The sequence below is a fragment of the Mobula hypostoma genome, chromosome 6, assembly GCF_963921235.1.
Source record: "Mobula hypostoma chromosome 6, sMobHyp1.1, whole genome shotgun sequence".
Lineage (NCBI taxonomy): Eukaryota > Metazoa > Chordata > Chondrichthyes > Myliobatiformes > Myliobatidae > Mobula > Mobula hypostoma.
This window is the reverse complement of record NC_086102.1, coordinates 91,245,503-91,261,918: the sequence shown is the minus strand read 5'-3', so window position 1 is coordinate 91,261,918 and position 16,416 is coordinate 91,245,503. Positions and strand designations below refer to the sequence as shown.

The window sequence follows — 16,416 nt, the reverse complement described above, 5'->3', positions numbered from 1 at the left end:
AGTTGTCTTAATGTCTTAACACACTCGAAACATTGCTTATGGAATTCCCATCAAAATATCAGGATTTTAAAAAATGATAGATTGTGTGCATAACCAAATTGATGCGATTAATGTGATTTCAAGTCACATTTGTTTAAGTTTTGTAATTTTAAAGATACTATCTTGGCATGGCAGTTTAATTTGTTTATGCACATAATGAGAAATCTCTTCACTACATTACTGCATAGCTTAGGTGTTGCATTTAAATTACAATTGACTGTTCCTTCCCAGATAACACCATATATTGCCATTTTTGAAAAGTAATGTAATGCTCTCTTGAATATGATGCACATTTCAGTGAATATAATGTACCATGTAAAAAGCTGTTGATTTTTTTGGTGAATTTTTTTCTTGTACAGAGCTTTCATTTGTCTCTGGGATTGGGCAACTAGACTGATGAAAAACTTCAAAACAGTGATTTGTACTTAATATAGGCTTTCTGCTTTGTGTGTGGGACAGATGCATGGCTGGTTGAGCTGCTGCCTCACAAAATATCTTCGTAATGTGGGAGGAAACTATAGAGTACTCGCAGTCATTGGGAGGCTCTGTAGCCTCCTTGCAGGTGATAACCAGACTCGATCCTGATCTTAATTGCTGTTTGTGTGCAGAGTTTGCACGTTGTCCATGTGGGTTTACCTGGGACGGTGGGGTGCTCCCATATTCAAAGTCATATGGATTATATGCTGTTACTTGTCCTCGGTATACAGGTGAGGGCTAAAATCTGGGAGTTGATGGGATTGTGGAATGAATATGTTGTGGGAGGGGGGAGGTGGTGGTACAAAAAGTTTGCTTCTGTCTTATGGGGAAGTATAGAAACCCCTGCAAATTATTGGATGAATGCACCCTAGCCCTATCCAAGACAAAGCAGCTAACTTGGATGGCACCATACCCATCATCCTGAACATTCATTCCCTGTATCATTGGTGTATAGTGGTCTTCCCTGGATACCAGTTTCAAATTACTTGTCCGGGCTACTCCTGAACCCACAACTTCTTTTGCTAATTAGGGCAAGGGCATAGAAACTAAACCACCTTCAGGAATCCCATCAAGTTGTACATCATTCTTAGATGGAAATAAAGTATATAGTCTGTTTTTGCCACTGGATCTAAATCTTGGACTTCCTTATGTGTCTCACCTTCCACAGAAGGACTGCAACAGTTGATTAAGGTGGCTTACCACCACCCTCTCAAGGGCAGCTGGGTAATAAATACAGACCTTGAAGAGTGAATAAATTATGCAAAACAATTTTTTATCCTTATTAATAGAATTATTTTGTATTGGTCTTAGTGATTACAGGCAAAGGCTGAGGAAGGGAATTGAATCAATGGAATTGAATGATTGTTTAAACTTGTTTAAAGCTTGTTAAGGTAATCAAGGAGATCTGTATCCTGTTACCTGGGCAAATATACCTTTTTGGATAAAGGCATGTGACAGTTTTCTAAGAGCAGAGAGTGTATTGTTGTTTTCCTGGAACAAAAACAACCAGAATTTTTGTTGTCCTTGTAACTTGGAAAACATGCAGATTTCTAAGGAACTTTTGAAGTGTGCGAAGGGAAGATAGAAACTTGTATATTAAGAGCATGGCTGATCAGAAACTTCATCAACAAGCAGATTGTAGAGCCACAAATTTTACCTCCCACATAATGTGGAAACATTTCCACAGCTATCTTTTGTTTGTTTGTTCATTGTTATTCATTTTCTTTTGATGTAAGTATTGTTAAAGTTTCATTATTTGGGTAATTTGTTTGGGTTCAACCACCATCCTAGATTTGAATATATAGCCTGAAATGCAGTAGAGAATTGTGAAAGGACCAATGAAGGTTGCTGTTTGTCAAATATTTGCTAAACTGGGCTTGTTCACACCTGAAAGGAGAATGTCTTTAGTGGCATTTCAAAATTTGTAATCGGTAGAGTTTGCAGTAGCATAAAGAAGCTTTGGAGGTACTGTATACTTTATTATGGAGAACTGATAGTTGAATGAAAACTGCGAGGCAGGCTCCAAGAGGGAAATGTCATTTTATAGATTTCGAGTAGAAAAATGACAACTCACCTAATCATAGAGCCATAGAGAAGTACAGTACCCAACCAGTCCTGTCAGCTCATCAAGTCCTTGCTGAAACCATTTAAACTGCCGATTCCCATTGACCTGCACCGTGGTCAGAGCACCCCATAAACCTACCATCCATGTACTTAACCAAACTTTGCTTCAACGTCAAAATCAAACTTTGCATGCATCACTTGTAGCAGCAGCTCATTCCACACTTTTGTGACCCTCTGAGTGAAGAAGTTGCCCCTCATGTCCCTTTCACCTTTCAGCCATAACCCTGGTTGTAGTCCCACCCAACCTCTGTGGAAAAAGCTTGCTTGCATTTATCCTATATATACCCCTTATAATTTTGTATACCTCTATCAAATCTCCTCTCAGTCTTCTGTGTTCTAAGGAATACAGTCCTAACCTATTAAATATTTCTTTATAACTCAGGTCCTCCAGACCCAGCAACACCCTTGTAAATTTTCCCTGCACTCTTTCAACCTGGTTTACATCTTTCCTATAGGTAGGTGACCAAAGCAGCATATAATACTCCAAATTATGCCTCACCAATATCTTGTACAACTTCAACCTAACATCCCATTTCCTGAACTCAATAAACAACACACATCAAAGTTGCTGGTGAACGCAGCAAGCCAGGCAGCATCTCTAGGAAGAGGTACAGTTGACGTTTTGGGCCGTGACCCTTCATCAGGACTAACTGAAGGAAGAGCTAGTAAGAGATTTGAAAGTGGGAGGGGGAGGGGGAGATCCAAAATGATAGGAAAAGACAGGAGGGGGAGGGATGGAGCCAAGAGCTGGACAGTTGATTGACAAAAGGGATATGAGAGGATCATGGAACAGGAAGCCTGGGGAGGGGGGGAAAGGGGTATAGTGAGAGGGACAGAGGGAGAAAAAGAATATGTGTATATAAATAAATAATGGGTGGGGTACGAGGGGGAGGTGGGGCATTAGTGGAAGTTTGAGAAGTCAATGTTCATGCCATCAGGTTGGAGGCTACCCAGACGGAATATAAGGTGTTGTTCCTCCAACCGGAGTGTCAGTACTTTGATTTATGAAGGCCAATGTGCCGATAGCTTTCTTTATGACCCTATCTACCTATGATGCCACTTTCAACAAATTATGGACCTGCATCCCCTGATTCCTTTGTTCCACCACACTCCTTAGTACTCTACCGTTTATTGTGCAAGACCTACACTGATTGGTCCTATCAAAGGGCAACACCTCGCACTAGTCTGCATTAAATTCTGTCTTCCATTTTTTTTTAGCCCATTTTCCCAGCTGGTCCAGATCCAGGTGCAAGCCATGATGACCTTCCTCACTGTTCACTGCAACCCCAACCTTCTTGACCAGCCTCCCATGCAGGACCTTGTCAAATGCCCTGCTGAAATCCATGTAGACAATGTCTTCTGCCTTGCCTTCATCCACTTTCCTGGTAACTTCCTTGAAAAACTCTATAAGATTGGTTAGACATGTCCAACCACCCACAAAGCCATGCTGCTGACTATCCTTAATCAGTCCCTGTCTATCCAAATACTTATATATCCATCCCTTAGAATACCTTCCAATAACTTTCCTACTTCTGATATCAAGCTCACCAGCCTATAATATACTGGTTTATGTTTAGGTAGATAGACATTCTTTATTGATCCCGAGGGAAATTAGGTTTCGTTACAGTTGCACCGACCAAGAATAGAGTATAAATATAGCATGTAAAACCATAAAATAATTAAATAATAATATGTAAATTATGCCAGATGGAAATAAGTCCAGGACCAGCCTATTGGCTCAGGGTGTCTGACCCTTCAAGGGAGGAGTTGTAAAGTTTGATGGCCACAGGCAGGAATGACTTCCTATGACGCTCAGTGTTGCATCTCAGTGGAACGAGTCTCTGGCTGAATGTACTCCTGTGCCCAACCAGTACATTATGTAGTGGATGGGAAGCATTGTCCAAGATGGCATGCAACTTAGACAGCATCCTCTTTTCAGACACCACCGTCAGAGAGTCCAGTTCCATCCCTTTAGAGCCTTTCTTAAATGGTGGAACAACGTTGGCTATCCTCCAATCCTCTAGTACCTCCCTTTTGCTAAGGATGATTTAAATAACTCTGCTAGGGCCCCAGCAATGTCTGCACTTGCCTCCTGTAGGGTCTGAGGGAACACCTCGTCAGGTCCTGGGGATTTATCCGCCCTGATTTGCCTCAGGACAGCAAACACCTACTCCTCTGTAATTTGTATAGAGTCCATGAAGTTGATGCCACTTTGTCTCACTTTTATAGTCTCTATGTCCGTCCCCTACCTAAATATTGATGCAAAAAATTTATTTAAAATCTCCCCATCTCTTTTGGCTCCATACTTGGATTATTAATCTGATTTTACAGAGGACCAGTTTTGTCCCTTATAATCCTTTTGCTCTCAACATATCAGTAGATTCCCTTCGGATTCTCCTTCACCTTGTCTGCTAGGGCAATCTTATGCCTCCGTTTAGTCCTCCTAATTTCGTCCTTCAGTCTTCTATCGCATTTCTTGTACTCCATAAGCACCTCATTTATTCCTACCTGTCTATACTGCTATGTACCGACGACTTTTTCTTCATCAGGGTCTCAATGTCTCTTGAAAATCAAGGTTCCCTACACATGTTATCTTTACTTTTTATTCTGACAGGCACATACAATCTTTGTACTCTCAAAATTTCACCTTTTGAAGGCCTCCCATTTACCAAGTACACCTTTACCAGATAACAGCCTGTCCTAATCCACACTTGCCAGACCCCTTCTGATAACATCAAAATTTAGAATTTCAACCCACAGACCAGTCAAATCTTTATGCATCACACACAAATGCTGGAGGAACTATCAACTATGCAAAAAAAGTCAATGTTTTGTCATGATTTTGGATTGCTTGGATTTCTAGCATCTGCAGGTTTTCTCGTTTGAAATCTTTATGCATACAGGTTTCCCCCGCCATCCAAAGGTAGAGCGTTCCTATGAAATGGTTCGTAAGCCGAAATGTCGTAAAGCGAAGAAGCAATTACCATTTATTTGTATGGGAAAATTTTGTGAGCATTCGCAGACCCAAAAATAACCTACCAAGTCATGCCAAATAACACATAAAACCTAAAATAACAGTAACATATAGTAAAAACAGGAATGATATGATAAATATACAGCCTATATGAAGTAGAAATACTTTTCCACAATCATTACTGAACTGTTCTCCGGAGCGAAAATCTCACGCAAGCGCCATTGGCAGAAAATCTCACGCAAGCGCCGTTGGCAAGAACACTCTCTCCAGTAACCTTTAAGCTATGAAGCTGCCAAATCATACCAAATAACACATAAAAATACACAGCCAATATAAAGTAGGAATAATGTATGTACAGTGTAGTATCACTTACCGGAATTGGGAAAACAGTGCCGAGCACACGGATGATGGTGTGTTAGACTGAGTCGTCGCAGATTGGGGTGGTGCAGTGGCCCCCACCCTCCTGGCCGCCGAGCGATACATTGCCGCGATGCATGCAGGAATGCAGTGGTAGCCGAGAGGCACACAGCACATCTTTAAGAAAAAAGCCAAAATAAACAAGCTAATTAATTAGGTGCTGCCCGGCATGTAATTGTCGGCCCAGATCAGTGCCGATTGCGTCGACTCTGATCTGGGCCGACAATTACGTGTCAGCAGCACCTAATTAATTAGTATGTTTATTTCGGCTTTTTTCTTTAAGATGTGCTGAGTGCCTCCCGGCTACCATTGCATTCTCCGCAAATCAGTATCTGTCCGTGGCCTGGCGGTTGGGGTGGTGGGACACTGGGGTGTCATCTCGTCATCGTCTGTTTCCATTAGAGCAGGCATCTCATCTTCTATCTCTGCCCGCCTCGAGGTCGAGGTTCGTCGCCTGCTGTGGCTGATGTGGAAGGCTTGCTTGACTGCTGAGCCTCGCGCATTTTTCTATCACACAGTTCTTTGTAAGAACTCAAACCATCCTGCAAGTATCTCCTAAACCGACGTACCCTTTCAAAATTAAAGTCGTACTTTATCATTACTCATTCGGTTTTGATTGTTATCCTTTTTTCTTCCAATTGCATCAACTCTTCATCTGTCAGTTCTTGGTCATGGGATGCCAAAACCTCTTCAACATCATGTTCGTCAGCTTCCACAAGCCAAACTCACTTTGTCCTTACTTCGTTCACCACAATCAAAACGCTTAATTATGTCTAGTTTTATGCCAAGTGTAACACCCTTACGAGCTCTTTGAGGCTTTTCTGATACCTTAGAACTCATCTTGCAAACGGCTGCTCACAGGTACGTGTTTAAGCAATACCGGTGAGAATGCAGTTCCGAATCCAGGGGGAGAGTGGCTGCTTGGGGCGTGTGCTACCTTTTAATGCGCGCTGATTTTTTTTCATAACAGTGAAAACACCTTCTGAAAGCGAAAACAGGGTACTAATGTAGGTCTTTCGTAACAGTGAGGTTTCGTAAAGCGACGTTCGAAAAGTGGGGGACACCTGTATTTACTTTGAAATTAATGGCATTGTGTCACAAAATGCAAAGTGTTCCCTGCACAAACTTGTGTCACCTGCCCCCTCTCAATCCCTAATAGCAGATCAAGTTTCACACACTCTCTTGTTGGGACTTCTATGTACTGATTAAGAAAACATTCCTGAATAGACAGTGGCATGCAGAAGTTTGGCATGTCGGTCAAAATATCTGTTACTGTGAATAGCTAAGTGAGTAAAAGATGACCTGATTTCCAAAAGGCATAAAGTTAAAGATGACACATTTCTTTGATATTTTAAGCAAGATTACTTTTTTATTTCCATCTTTTACAGTTTCAAAATAACAAAAAAGGAAAAGGGCCCGAAGCAAAAGTTTGAGCATCCTGCATCATAGCTTGTAAAAGCTTTCTGTAGCCAGCTAAGTGTCTTTCAATTCTTGTTTGGAGGATTTTCACCCATTCTTCACTCTTACAAAAGGCTTCCAGTTCTGTGAGATTCTTGGACCCTCTTGCATACACTGCTCTTTTGAGGTCTATCCACAGATTTTTGATGATGTTTATGTCGGGGGACTGTGAGGGCCATGGCAAAACTTTCAGCTTGCGCCTCTTGAGGTAGAGCATTGTGGATTTTGAGGTGTGTTTAGGTTCATTATCCTGTTGTAGAAGCCATCCTCTTTTCATCTTCAAAGTTGCTGGTGAAAACAGCAGGCCAGGCAGCATGTCTACGAAGAGGTACAGTCGACGTTTCGGGCCGAGACCCTTCATCAGGACTAACTGAAGGAAGAGCTAGTAAGAGATTACTAAGAGAGACTAGCTAGAAATCTCTTACTAGCTCTTCCTTCAGTTTGTCCTGATGAAGGGTCTCGGCCCAAAACGTCGACTGTACCTCTTCCTAGACATGTTGCCTGGCCTGCTGCATTCACCAGCAACTTTGCTGTGTGTTGCTTGAATTTCCAATATCTGCAGAATGCCTTGTGTTTGCTCTTTTCATCTTCAGCTTTTTTACAGACGGTGTGATGTTTGCTTCCAGTATTTGCTGGTATTTAATTCCCTCTACCAGTGAAATGTTCCCCGTGCTGCTGGCTGCAACACAAGCCCAAAGCATGATCGATCCCCCCCCCCCCCCCGTGCTTAACAGTTGGAGAAGTGTTCTTTTCATGAAATTCTGCACCCTTTTTTCTCGAAACATACCTTTGCTCATTGCGGCCAAAAAGTTCTATTTTAACTTCATCAGTTCACAGGACTTGTTTCCAAAATACATCAGGCTTGTTTAAATGTTCCTTTGCAAATTTCTGATGCTGAATTTTGTGGTGAGGATGCAGGAAAGTTTTTCTTCTGATGGCTCTTCCATGAAGGTCATATTTGTGCAGGTGTCACTGCACAGTAGAACAGCACACCACCACCCAAGAGTCTGCTAAATCTTCCTGAAGGTCTTTTGCAGTCAAATGGGAGTTTTGATTTGCCTTTCTCGCAATCCTATGAGCAGTTCTCTTGGTCTTCCGGACCTGAACTTGACCTCCACCATTCCTGTTAACTGCCATTTCTTAATTACATTATGAACTGAGGAAACAGCTACCTGAAAATGCTTTGCTATCTTCTTATAGTCTTCTCCTGCTTTGTGGGCATCATTTATTTTAATTTTCAGTGCTAGGCAGCTGCTTAGAAGAGCCCATGGCTGCTGATTGTTGGGACAAGGTTTGAGGAGTCAGGGTATTTAAAAAGCTTTGAAATTTGCATCACCTGGCCTTTCCTAACGATGACTGTGAACAAACCATAGCACTAACAAGCTAATTAAGGGCTGAGTCCTTGGTAAAAGTTATCTCAGAGCTCCAGTCTCTTGGGGTGTCCAAACTTCTGCATGGTGCTCCTTTCCTTTTTTTCCACTCTAAAATTGTACAAAACAAAAATAATACACTTACCTTGCTTAAAATGTTGAAAAGAATGTTTTATTTTAACTTTGTCTTTTGGAGATCAGTTTACCTTCTACTCAACTTTTTCTCAAATATTTTTATTGTTTTTTTAAATAAGAGAACATAGTATAAAGGAGGTTTGTGCAGTTCATAACAAATGTATCAAATGTACAATTCACATCTATGAAAGAGATGCACCCACAGTACAATCATGCTTTGGTTGCCTCCCTGCCCCGACCCACCCCTCCCAATCCCCATCTCCAAGCCATCATTGCATTAGCAAAAAGGGTTAATCTGAACCTTTATCCTCACAGAGCTGCATTGGCATAGAGAAGGTGTATTTTCCTAACACATACACTGTTGTATGTTTACAAGTCTGGGTCTGTAGAATTTTACTGGGAAATGCTGGAAGTCAGGGATTTATGTGCAGAGGAAAGGAAGAAAGGATGGACCTTTAGTTTGGCTAGGAATTCTGAAAATATTCAAGGAAGGGTCTCCACACCTTTTGGAACTTTATGACCGAGTTGAGAATTGAATAATGGATCTACTCAGGGTTTAGACTGGACATGATGTCCCTGAGCCACTGAGCGTGGGTGGGCGGGGCAGCATCCCTCCACCTGAGCAAGACTGCACGCCTGGCCAAAAGAGAGGCAAAAGACAGCGTGCGACGTCTGGTCGGACTTAGGTGCATGTCCTCCTCTCTGGAGGTGCAGATAAGAGCAATCAAAGGGTTAGGTTCCAAATTATAATTAAGTATTTTGGATAGAGTTCGGAAAGCATCTTTCCAGTATTTTTCCAAGCTAGTGCATGTCCAGTACATGTGAATAAGTGAAGCCTCGCCCCTTTTGCATTTGTCGCTGCAGGGATTAATATCTGGGTAAATGTAAGATAATTTAGTTTTACACATATGGGCAAACTTGAACTGTAACAAACAGTGGCGGGCACATAAAGAGGTTCAGTTAACTAACTTAAGAACTGAATCCCATACATCGTCTGACAGTGAGAAGTTTAAATCTTGCTCCCAGACAGTTTAAATTTTGTCAAGGGGGGCTCGCCTCTGGACCGCTAGCTTGTCGCAGATAGTAGATATTAGACCTTTGCGCAATGGATTCATGCAGAGAAACATACCAATGACGTTTATGTCGGGTGCTTCAGGGAAGGTTGATATCAAATGTCTAATTACTTAACTGCAGTATTCACAATAACAGAAATTTTGACCAGGGGCACCCAAACTTTTGCATGCCACTGTATATGACAAACTCGATCCTATCTAGTCCTTTTACATTATGGGAGTCCCAGTCAATGTGTGGAAAGTTAAAATCACCTACTATGACAATCTTATGTTTCTTGCAGTAGTCTGCTATTTATCTTCCAATTTCTTCCTCTAATTCCAGTGGACTGTTTGTGGCCTGCAATATAGCCCCATTAACGTGGTCATACCTTTCTTATTTCTCAGTGCCACCCATACCACCTCACTAGATGAGTTCTCTGGTCTGTCCTGACCAGTAACGCCAGCCCTTCTCCTTTAATCCCTCCTGCTTTGTTGTGTCTAAAACAATAGAACTCCGGAATGGGCAGATGTCCTACCCTACCATTCTCCAATTACCTGCACTGTAGTGACCCCTAAAAGATGCATTATTGCCTTGGACATCACTGGGTCTGGTAATCTGCCACTCCAGGAAGAAAGCTTTTTTGCTGGCGATTTCCCAATTTATGCATTCTTTTTCTTCAAAATACAATATGTATTTGAAAATAAAAGCACTATATGTACTCTTACACACTGCAGTTATTTGGATTTGTGCTTGGCGTTGTAATAACAGTGCAACATCTAGGCCTCCGTTTCTTTAATTCTTAAAAAAGATAAAGATCCTACTGACTGTGCTTCATATGGACCTATTTCATTACTGAATGTTGATGCCAAGATTTTGTCAAAGATAATGGCCAATCGGTTGGAGAATATTTTGGGTAAAATTATTTGTAAAAATCAAACAGGCTTTATAAAGGGTCGCTATTCCTTTTCAAATGTTTGGAGACTATTTAACATTATATATTCATCCTCTTTTAAAATTCCACAATGTGTTGTGTCTTTGGACGCCGAAAAAGCGTTCGACCGAGTCGAATGGAAATATTTATTCAATGTTTTAGAGAAATTTGGCTTTGGTGTTAATTTTAATAATTGGATTAAAATGATATATAAAGCCCCTATTGCTACTGTTGTCACTAACAATCGTAGGTCTCCTTTTTTTCAGCTTTCACGAGGGACAAGGCAAGGCTGTCCATTAAGTCCTTTGTTGTTTAATTCAATATTAGAACCCCTTGCTATTGCTCTTCGTGAAGCTAAAAGTATCCATGGGATCTTTGTGAATGAGACCATGCATAAGGTCTCTCTTTATGCTGATAATTTATTGGTTTATATATCTAACCCTGACGAATCCATTCCTGCCTTGCTAAAATTATTTAATGAATTCGGAGGTTTTTCAGGATATAAAATAAATTTTAGTAGAAGTGAATTGTTTCCTTTAAATGATTCTGTCTCTATATATGATAATACTCCTTTTAAAGTTTCAGACTCTTTTAGATATTTAGGTATTATAATTACTAAAAAAATATAAGGATCTTTATAAAGCTAATTTTGTTCCCTTAGTAGACTCTATAAAATATTTATTTAGTAGATGGAGTCCACTTACATTTTCACTTGTTGGTCGTATTCATGTAGTTAAAATGATGATTTTACTGAAATTTTTATATTTATTTCAGAATATTCCTGTTTTTTTGACTTGGAAGTTTTTTGATTGGATTGATTCTATTATTTTATCTTTTACTTGGAATAATAAAAGACCAAGAATTAGTAAATGTCATTTACAAAAATTGAAAAGGGATGGAGGTCTTGCTTTGCCTAATTTTAGAATGTATTATTGGGCTGTTAATCTGCGATATATGTCTTTTTGGTTATACTGGGTTGATGAGAGTGATCGGCCAATTTGGGTAGACCTGGAACTAAAAGTTGTAAAACAGTTTTATTTAACCTCGTTATTGGGAGCTCTTTTACCTATGCAATTAGGTAAAGTTGTTAATTTAAACCTATGTCCTGTGATTAAGTATTCTTTACAAATTTGGCTCCAGTTCCGCAATTTTTTTAATCTTAAAAAATTTAAACTTTGTAGTTTAATTTACCGAAATTACTTTTTTAAGCTTTCTTTGAGTGATCCAATTTTTTTACTTTGGAAAAATAAAGGTATTAATTCTTCTTTGGATTTATTTAAAGAAGATAGGTTGATGTCCTTTGAACAATTGATAAATATTCTCTTTCATACTCACACTTTCTGCAATACCTTCAAGTTAGATATTTTTTACAAAAATATTTAAGTAATTTCCCTTACATATTGGAGGCTGACCTGTTAGATACTATTATGAGTATGAATCCTTTGATTAAGGGTTCTATCGGAAGAATTTATAATTTATTATTACAATAGGATAAGCGTCCTTTATCTAAGATTAAACAGAATTGGGAAAAGGAACTTAATTTGACTTTTATGACGGAGGATTGGATGCGGATATTGAAGTTGGTCAACTCTTCTTCAATTTGTGCTAGCCATTCATTGATCCAATTTAAAATTGTACATCGTTATCATTTGACAAAGGAGAGACTTGCAAAAATTTTTCCTAATGTTGATAGTCATTGTGATAGATGTAAAACTGAGATAGCTATATTGACACATATGTTTTGGTCTTGTTCTATATTGGAAGTCGGTTTTCTCAACAATTTCTAAAGCACTTAAAATTAATTTACAACCTAATAAATTAACTGTGCTTTTTGGAATAGTTCCTCAGAATACTCATGGTATTTCTGTGTCTGACCAACATGTTATTGCATTTGTTACATTGATAGCTAGGAGGGCCATTTTGTTGAAGTGGAAGGATACATCAGCTCCCACTTTGTCACAATGGTTCTCTCAAGAGAAGCTATGTCTTAGCTTGGAGAGAATTAGAAGTCGAACCTTTGAACCTTTATTTGATTTTGAGAAAAGATGGGGCTGATTTGCTCGTTATTATCATTTGAGTTAATTGATATAATTTTTCCACGATCTAATTGTAAATTTTTTTAGTATATTTTCTTTTCTTGCTGGTGGTTTGATGTTTATTTTTAGAAGCTTTTTGTATGACGCATGGCTCCGGGGTTGTACACCTAATGGGTTCTCCTTTTTTTCTCACTTTTCTGCTCAGTAGGTTTTTTTTTGTTATCACAAAATTTTGTTTTCAATCTTTAACATGATGGTTTTTTTGAGGCATTGTAAGTGTTGTTACTTCGATGTACTCATGTTATTTTTCCTATATATACAATAAAAAGATTTGAAAAGAAAAACAGTGCAACCTCTGTGGAATTTAAGAGCTACGTTCTTTCTTTAAAAAAACTTCACTGAACTTTGAGTTGAACAATTAGCATTGTGATATTTTTCCACATAACATCAATGCAAGGTCAGATATTTTAAGTTTAGTACTGAATTAGTAGCATATCTTAATGTCGAAAGCACATAGTTGCCTCTTTATTTTAACTTATTCTGATACACTTCTTTATGTATGTAACTGTTCTATAAAGACTATAATTGCACCAAACAATTGCCTTCACTTAACTTCTATCATTTTTGGCAATGTGTCCCAATTAAGTGGCTGCCCAGATTAGCTGAAGTTTTATCCATTTCCATGAAAAGGTGTAAAAAGACAAACTATCATTTAACTGTATAACAGTTATGTATTTAAATAAAATACTGAACAAATTAGAACACTACTAATACTACTATAGTACTATAAAACTGTATTAGTTCCTAATATTTATTGATGGGGCAATTCATATATTATACCTGCTGTCTTCTTTTGATTGACTGTAAATAAACAAAACCAACGCCAGCTGCTTGTGTAGATAATGGACTGCCTTCATACAGTAATTGCATCCTCAAACTCTTCATTTTCATTGTAACATTCAAGTTGATTGTCAATATCTTTAAATTCTTGCTAGTTCCTGACTTGTTGAAGAAGTGAAATTCTTTCATTATCACTCCCTAGTTTCATGTAGGAATAGCTTTGGCACCAGTACTTGGTGTGATGGAGCTTGAGATATTGCTGCCAACTCAGATTGACTGGGGTCTTTCTGTTGAGAAGTCCAAGATCCAGTTACAGAGAGCGGTATTGAGTCTCAACAAGGACTGTTTACAAACCAGCCTCTGAGGGATGATCATGCTAAATGCTGTGCTGAAGTCGATGAATAACATCCTTGTGTATGAGGCATAGTTTTAATTGATGGGACAGGATGGAGTGGAGGGCCGAGGCTATGGCATCATTAGTGGACCAGTTTGAGCTGAAGGTGAACTGGAAAGGATTCAATGTGGCTGGAAGGTGGGATCTTATATAAACCATTACCAGCCACTCAAAGCACTTCATGATTGTCACGGTCAGCGTCACTGGGCAGTAATCTTTTAGGTTAGTTCCCCTGCCACATGCACTGCATGTCCTTGGTGTCACAAATGTGGCTGTGAATTTTCAGTGAGAACTCTTACTTTGCCTTCCTGATGGCACAGGAGAGCATGCTTTTTGCTGACCTTGGAGTCATTTCTAAAACCTCTGAGTATCTTAACTAGTTGCATCACAGCCTGGTGTGGAAAAACCAATAACCAGGAATGGAAAAGGCTGCAAAATGTGGTGGATACAGCCCAGTCCATCACAGGCAAAGCCCTATCCACCAGTAATAAAATTTACATGGAGCACTACCCCAAGAAACTAGCATCCTTCATCAAACTCCCCCCTCCCCCACATCCAGGCCACGCTTTCTTCTCACTGCTACTATTGGACAGGATTACAGAGGCCCTGGGTCCCTAACTGTTCCCTGAACCTGGTGCTATTAACTTACAACTATTGGGCTCCTCAACTGACGTGGATAATTTCAATTACCACAACTCTGGGCTGATTCTATGGCCCACAGACTCACTTTCATATTCTCAGTACTAATTTTTATTTGCATAGTTTGCCTTTTGCACATTGATTGTCAATCTTTGCTTATGTGTAATTTTTCATAAATTCTGTTGTATTTCCTTTTTTCTTGAAAATGCCTGCTAGAAAATGAATCTGAAGGTACTATTATTTCAATATACAGTACATACTCTGATACATTTATTTTGAACTTTGATTTATAAATAAAGTGGAAATGATAATTAGCACTTACTTAGTGTGAATGAGGTTGTTCCCTGGTATGGAGTTAATTATATCATGCTGGGCCATCATACATTCTGGGCTTTGAAGTCATTCTCTTTTTTTCGCAGTGATGGAGTCCTTAGAGTTAACTGTGTAAATTCATTGTGAAAAGCTTTTGTTTTATGTTGAAGTATTTTACAATGGATTTAATATTAATCTGAACCTAGAGTTATAGATTGACAACTTTTCTTTCATCCCAAACAGGGAATATATCTATGGAATTATAGAAAATTGGACATGTGTTGCTATTGGATGTATCAGGCCAACTTACAAAAAAGATAATTGCTTGTATAAAAGTAAAATCTACAGATGCTAAATATCTGCAATAAAAGGTGACTGTGCTGGAAATGCTGCAGATTTGGCAGTAGCTTTGGAGAGAAAGCTGAGTTAATGATTTAGATCAGTACTGAACTTTCCAATATATTATTTTGCAATTTATGATTTTTTATGTTCAAACATATTTCTTATGTTATTCCCGTGTCCTGAAGCAAAAACAAATTATTGTTGATTTCATAACTTCCTATCTGCTTGGTGCTTAACTCAGTTTGTTGTGACCAGTTGCTGTTTTAAGGATGTAATATTTGACTTCGTCAAGGCTAAATGTGATGCAAGCTTTTGCATGAGGAAGTGAGGAAACGAGATCCTTGGAAAACTGATAGTTTTTTGCATAGTGGCAAGATCTCAGCTTAGATTCTTCAAGTCTAATGGAATATTTAAAGAGCTTGATTCAAAAGTAACGAATGAGGATCATTCTTGTGTCTTATGGTTTTTACAATGTTGGTTCCTGACAGGGTATTTGAATTAGCTTATTGTATCATATGAGAAAACCAGCAAAAAAATACAGTCTTCATGGTGTGTAAAACTGATTTTATTTCTGAATCATTAAGTATAGATTTCTTTAAAAGATCCAGATTAAAAATTATGTGGCTATTGTCCCTCAGCATAATTCTTCTGAAAGGGAAAGATTATCCTTCTAAAGAGAAAACAGGAAAATATCTCTGCTGTGATTATATCAGCCCTTCCCTTGATCTGATCAAAACAGATACAAGAAAAGAATTAGAGAATTAAATATTTGTAGTAAGTAGTCTGGCATATTGTTTAATTTGAAAAGTCCACGTTAAGTGAATTGCTTTACAAGGGATACAATTAAATTAATTTAGCAGATTGTCACCCATTGTTACAATGCAATTGTTTTCATCCTGTCTGGAATTTATTGCAAGATATCGAAGTTCTCAGTAGCTGCTCAAATATGTGGCATTCTTATCTTAACTATCTGTATTCATTGATTTCTCGATGAAAATCATAACAAATTTTGATATTCTATTTATCTCTTATTCATGAATGTCACAAAAACCAAGGAGCTGGTTGTGGATTACAGGAGGAATGGAGACAGGCAAACCCCTATTGACATCAATGGATCTGGGGTTCAGATGGTGAACAGCTTTTAAGTTCCTCGGCATACACCTCACCGAGGATCTCAAGTGGTTTGTACATACTGGCTGTGTGGTGAAAAAGGCACGACAGCACCCCTTTCACCTCAGATGTTTGAAGAAGTTTGGTATGGGCCACCATATCCTAAGGACTTTCTACAGGAGCACAATTGAGAGCATCGCTGCCTGGTACGGGAACTGTACTTCCCTCAGTCACAGGACTCTGCAGAGTGTGGTGCGGACAGCCCA

At 39.0% G+C, this 16,416-nt stretch overlaps 1 protein-coding gene across 4 annotated transcripts in view; it reads left to right on the top strand.

Annotated features, from left to right (window-relative positions):
- Positions 1–16,416, top strand: part of dgkh (diacylglycerol kinase, eta) — a 502,553-nt gene that overhangs the window by 29,091 nt on the left and 457,046 nt on the right. The window lies entirely within an intron of this gene.